Genomic DNA, 6,356 nt, shown 5'->3' with positions numbered 1-6,356 from the left:
AAGTAGGCATCCACTTGATCTTCTACTATGCCATTTGGATCCTGTTATTTTGGAGGATTGTACTTTAAAAAAAAAAGCAATTATGTGGTTTATTTCGAGTTGATAAGACAAATTGATAGCCCAGGAACGAAAATGGATGATCCCACTGTAAATTACTGGTCATATGTTTTCATCACAATCCTCTCAAAAGTTTTCCTACACCCCTGCTGGAGCTGTATAAAAGCAAAGTAAACAATGCAATATGTATTGAGATTATGAAGTATTCTGTCTCTCTGTTTGTGTCTTTTTTTGATATTAGATCTCTTGTACAAATGCAATTTTCAAAGCTTCTGGAAATAGGATTTGGGGGGGGGGAATCACTGTAATCTTGTTAGGATCAAACTTACTATCTTGTGCAATTTATATATGTATTGTTGTTGTTTTTTATTGTATCCCTAAAATGCTGCCTTTTATAGAGTGAACACTTTAGTAGTACAGCACATATAATTGTGTTTTAAAGTCAGTTACAAATAAACAAGCTTTTGAAGAAAGAATGCTGGAGTTATTAATATGTGTCGGCGTTATTAAATTCTGCTGAAAGGGCGATTTAAGCACTACTCTTTGTTCTTTTATCTTTCTAGTCAGCAAGTGCCCAATTTCATGCAAAGCTTTAGATTTCACACAATTTCCTTCCCTCTAAACTAATCCAAGTTTATTCCCAATCATCCACAGTTAATGAAATCAGAGGATGAAAACACCCTTTCCCTCTAAATTATGGATACTTGTTCTTAACCATCACAGTGCCAAAATAACAAAACATCTCAATACAGACGGTAACCTTTTGTAGTGACAGTGTGATAACTCTCACAAGTGTCAAGAGGCAAAATTTGTATCACGCTATTTACTCTCTCCCCCCACAAGAGATCTGTGCCTAACTGTTACTTTCCATAAGAAGAGACAGATAGTTTGATTTGATAGAAGCAACTTGTTATTTAAAGGAGCCATTTATTCATGCAGCCATGAGGACTAGTCACCTGTTGCATTTTTGAAAGAACAGAATAACCTCTGTGCACAGCACAAAGAAGTCACAATCAAAAGGACCCATAATCAAGGATAAGGGGTAGCATTCAATCTGGCGTATCAATATAACCCTACAAGACACTTTTATATGTAGGCCAATACTGCAGGCTGTCTGGATTCTCAAATCTGCCAAACCTGGTTTGCTAGGAAGTGGCTCACTGAGATTGAAAATACAGAATAACAGTGTTGCAAGGGATCTTGGAGATCTTCTAGTCCAAGCCTCTGTTCAGTCAGGAAACCCTATATTATTTCAGACAAATGATTGCCCAATATCTTCTTTAAAACTTCCAGTGTTGGAGCATTTACAACTTCTGAAGGCATGTTGTTCCACTGTTTAATTGTTCTAACTGTCAGGAAACTTCTTGGTTCTAGGTTGCTGCTCTCCTTGGTTAGTTTCCATTCATTGATTCTTGTCCTGCTTCCAAGTGTTTTGGAGAATAGGTTGACCTCATCTTCTCTGTGGCAGCCCCTTAGATATTGGAAAACTGCTCTCATGTCACCTCTAGTCCTTCTTTTCATTAAATTAGATGTACCCAATTCCTGAAACCATTCTTCATATGTTTTTAGCCTCCAGTTCCCTAATCATCTTTGTTGCTCAATTCTTATTACAGTGATGCAAGATCATTTTTGAATTAAAAAGTTTCCAGGTTCAGTTTTCAGTGTGTCTCCTTTAGATAGCATTCATTTACAAATAGTATACAAACATTTCATATCACAAACTATTATTATTTATTGGTGAGATTCACAACCTTTGGGACTGGTTGGTAGCTCAACAGCTCGAGTCCTAACCAAGGACCTAGGAACTGTTAAGGTAACATCAGAGGATATAAGCTGTTCCAAGTAGGGTGGTTTTTTTGTAGAGTCAGAATGTTCAAGTCTGATAAATTTAGAATTTCCAAATAGCGAGATAGCTCTTTAGGAATTGCTCCAAGGGCTCCAATTACAATCGGGACAACACACAATTTCTTTTTCCACAATCGTTCAACTTCAATTTGCAAGTCCCGTTATTTTGTGATTTTTTTCTTGTTTCTTATCTTCAATTCGTGCATCACCAGGTATTGCAATGTCAATGAACCATACTTTTTTCTTTTCAATTATTGTTATGTCAGGTGTGTTGTAGGCCGAGTGTCTGTCAGTCTGAATTCTGAAGTCCCACAAGATCTTGACTTTCTCATTCTCTAAAATCTCAACCTGATGGTCCCAGTGGTTTTTGCTGTACTCAAATCCAAACTTTTGGCACAATTTCCAGTGAATAATCTTAGCAATGTGGTCATGGCATTGTAGGTAGTCAGTTTGTGAAATTTTGCTGCACCCGCTGATCAAGTGGTCGACTGTCTCATCTTTCTCATTACAGAGGCGACATTTGCTGTTGGTGGTAACATGTTAAATTTTTGCCTTCATTTAGTTTGTGGCTAAGGCTTGTTCTTGAGCTGCCAAAATAAAGCCTTCTGTTTCTTTTTTCAGTGCTCCTGATCTTAACCAGTTCCAAGTTAGCTTTTGGTCAGCTTTGCCTTCAATACTTTTCAAGTATTGGCTACACATACCTTGGTTTTTCCAACTTTCAGCTTGCTTCTCAATTACTTCTTTCTTATATTCAGCTTTTTACTTAGTTGTCTTTAAAAGGCCTCCTTTATTTACTTCCTTAATCATTGGTTCTTCACTTTTCTGGATGTAATCATTCAAGCTGTGTTTTACTTCTTCCACAGACTGTTTTACTTGCAGGAGTCCTCGCCCACCCTCTGCTCTTGGTAGATATAATCGGTCAACATCACTTTTAGGGTGCAAAGCATGATTCATTGTCATAAGCTTCCTTGTTTTTCTGTCCAAATTGTCCAACTCCATCTGGGTCCAGTCAATTATTCCTGCAGAGTATCGAATCACAGGTATAGCCCAGGTATTTATGGCTTTTATGATGTTTCCTCCATCCATTGTTGTTGTTGTTGTTGTTTATTTATAATGTGAAGTCACAGCTGCCAGTTTTTAGCTGGACTTGGCTTTTATGGGCATAAAATTCTTCCCAAGAATCTAGGATGTGGTAATGTGTGTCTGGATCCAAGCGGTATGGCTTTTTGCAATTAACAGAAATTTTGTCAATGCCCAGATTGTCAAAGTGCTGTCCAAAATATTTTGGCATGGCACTGAGTGTGCCAATAACCACTAGGACCACCATAGCTGGATTATGCCCTAATCTTTCAACATCAATTCTCATTTCTTAAAGCTTTGTGGTTTTACAGGGCCTAAATGAGATGCCTTAGAGCCCAGGCAGGTGGGCAGGGCCACCCGCGAGTTCTGGTACCAGTTCAGGCCTACTGGTCAGAAATTGCAGAATACTACCTCTGATCCACACATTATGCTGAAGATGATTGATTGCACAGCCAAGTTTTTGCACTGGATTTGGTATTTTATTGATATACTGTTAAATCTGAACAGTCAAATCAAATCTTGGAGTACGTGGAAGGTGAAAAGAAGCAGTGGCTAAGGATATCCTACATAAAACACTTTGGGTGAGAGAAAATTTTCATTGGATTTCATCAAATCTTGCAGGATCCCTTTTGCCATCCACAGCTCCAGATGTGGAGAGCATGAATATATACAACTTCTGTAGCAAGCAAGCATAAAGTGGAATGTAACAGACATCAAACAGGTCAAAGGAGGATTAGGAATGTTTTTTCAGGTGCCTAATCTAGTCTTTAAAATGCAACATCATTTATGAGAACTTGCTCTGTCCCCGACCAGCCAGAACAATTTATTCCTCTCTCTATCACATCCTTCCCCAAAATGAGTTCAAAAGCAGCTTACATAATTAAAGTACTGCCACAGTAAAAGCACATAATAATAGAATTGTCAACAACACAGATCCCTCAGCAACATTGAGTGAATGCTAAAATCAAAAAGTCTCAGAAAATAACAAGGTATTTTGAAACTAATATGAGCAGGTTTCCGGGCAAATGGGCCAATAATTTTTTCCTTCACAAAAACAGGAGGCACTCACATATATCATTGTCCAAATCAGAACCAAGGCAATTCAAGGTGTTTCTATAATCATTTCAATACCTATTGGATCCAGATGCACAAAAGATAATTTTAGACTATAGGCAGCCATCCCTGTCAGCCTAATAAATTGATGCAACATCCCATCCATTTGAAAGTGAGACTTGCTTATGGATACTAAATGTTTAATTTGATAAACAAAATGAGCACCCAGCACATTTCCCCCCAAATTTCTAAAGCCAAGGGCTTTATGAATTTGTACATAAACCTATATAATTTGTACATAAACCTATATCCTCACTGCATTACTCCCTTGTATGATATTGGTACAAAGCAGAGGTGATATTCAACAGGTTCTGACCAGTTCTGGAGAACCAGTAGTGGAAATTTTGAGTAGTTCGGAGAACCTCTGACTGGCCCCACCCCTATCTATTGTCTGCATCCCGAGTCTCAGCTGTTCAGGAGGAAATGGGGTAACCTTCCCCTGGAATGGAGAGGGAATGGAGATTTTACAGTATCCTTCCACTGCCATGCCCATCAAGCCACACCATGCCCACCAAGCCATGCCCACAGAACCAGTAGTAAAAAAAGTTGAATTCTACCACTGGTACAAACTCTATCAAGAGTTAAGTCATTATTTACCACAGGAAGTCCTCACTTAACGGCCACAGTGGGGCCTGACAATGCTGTTGGTGAGCAATGTAGTCATTAAGTGAACATCAAGTGACTGTACCAGACTTAAATCAATTCCACTGCTGTTATTAAGTGACAAAGCTTCCACCCAAGGAATCTTGTATTAATGCTAAGAACTGGTGTACAATCAATAAATCCAACACTCCATCCTGCGAAAGCACTTCAATTTTTGGAAAGCTGCTATCTCATATCCCCTTAGCAGTGGTGGGTTTCAAAAAAATTTAGAACCTCTTCTATAGATGTGGCCTGCTTTGTGGGAGTGGCTTGCTGGCCATGTGACTTGGTGGGAGTGTCTTGCCAGCCATGTCACTGGATGGGTTTGGCCAACTTGTAAAATGTGGTGAAACTCACTTAACAACTCTCTTGCTTAGCAACCAAAATGTTTGCTCACCAAACTCTGACATTTGAAGCACACAAGTCTTAAAGCTGTCAAGTTGCAAGACCCTTGCACCCCTAACCCTTTAGAAAAAAAAACCCAGGGATGTTCAAACTTGACAGCTTTAAGACTTGTGGACTTCAACTCCCAGAATTCCTTCTCTCGTTCTTCATCTTGATGCTGTGGGGATGGGCGGGAGGAGGAACTGGAACCAGTTCTAAATGGCACTGTAGATTTGTTAGAACTGGCAGGAACCTACCCCTGCCCCTTAGCTAACTGTTTCTCCATCTTGGCAACTTTAAGAGGTGGATTTCAGTTCCCAGAATTCCCCAGCCAGCAGTTGTGGGAGTTGAAGTCCACATATCTTTGAGCTGTCAAGGTTAAGAAACAGTGCCTTATCCTTTTCTTTGAGCTAAACATACATGGCTCTAGCTCTGATAATCTTTCTTAGTTGAGTAACAAAACATCTGGAAGAAAACAAACAAGTCCAGAGAGGACCAAGGAACTCACAATTGAGCCCTGAGCTATAAATATTATCTTATATTGATACCCAGTTCTTTCAACATTCTTCATAATATTTAATCTCCAATACCTCATTGTCCATAGTGGCTTTTCTTGGCTCTGCTTCCAGTACTTCAACATTCTTCTTTTATTGTGCCAAGCAGAATTAAACCCCCTTATTCTACAGATCTTTCTGACCAATGCAGCAGAGCGAGATACTATTTCTTCCTTCCATCGCAACACAGTATGTCTCTTGATGTAGCCCAAAGCTCTTCTGACAACTGATTAGATTATTTAGTTTAGATTATTATGTTACAGCTTTAATCTTATCAATGTTTGGGGAGGTCTGTAAACTACTCAGGGTCAGGTAAGATTGGAAGGGCACATGAGCCTAGTTAAATAAATACATGGGGGGGGGGGGAGAGAAAGATCTAATAAATCAAAGTGATGCCGGTTTATCATCAGGAATGAAAACACTGTGTCCAGGGTATGAGCTACAAGTAAACAGATTAGCCCAATAAAGGAGACCACATGAATTTAGAATGATCCAGCATTTTTAAAAACTCAGATGTTATTCACAATACGTTTATATCCCGATCATAATTCTCATTGTATCTCATTCTCATTGTAACAGCATTGACAAAAAGGCATTAAGAGTTGTTAACCTAATCTTACGTAGCTTCTCCGGTAATATTGAACTGCAAAGTAGGGCAGACAAAACTTTTGCTAGACCAAT

General features: G+C 39.0%; 1 pseudogene; it reads right to left on the bottom strand.

Moving 5' to 3' along the window:
* Positions 1-1,876: 1,876 nt before the first annotated feature.
* On the bottom strand, positions 1,877-2,964 carry LOC148044305 (uncharacterized; annotated as a pseudogene).
* Between the last annotated feature and the right edge of the window lie 3,392 nt (positions 2,965-6,356).

This window comes from Thamnophis sirtalis, unplaced genomic scaffold, assembly GCF_051295495.1.
Source record: "Thamnophis sirtalis isolate CommonGarterSnake01/CBP01778 unplaced genomic scaffold, rThaSir2_p1.2 scaffold_8, whole genome shotgun sequence".
Lineage (NCBI taxonomy): Eukaryota > Metazoa > Chordata > Lepidosauria > Squamata > Natricidae > Thamnophis > Thamnophis sirtalis.
This window is presented reverse-complemented; position numbering and strand designations above follow the sequence as displayed.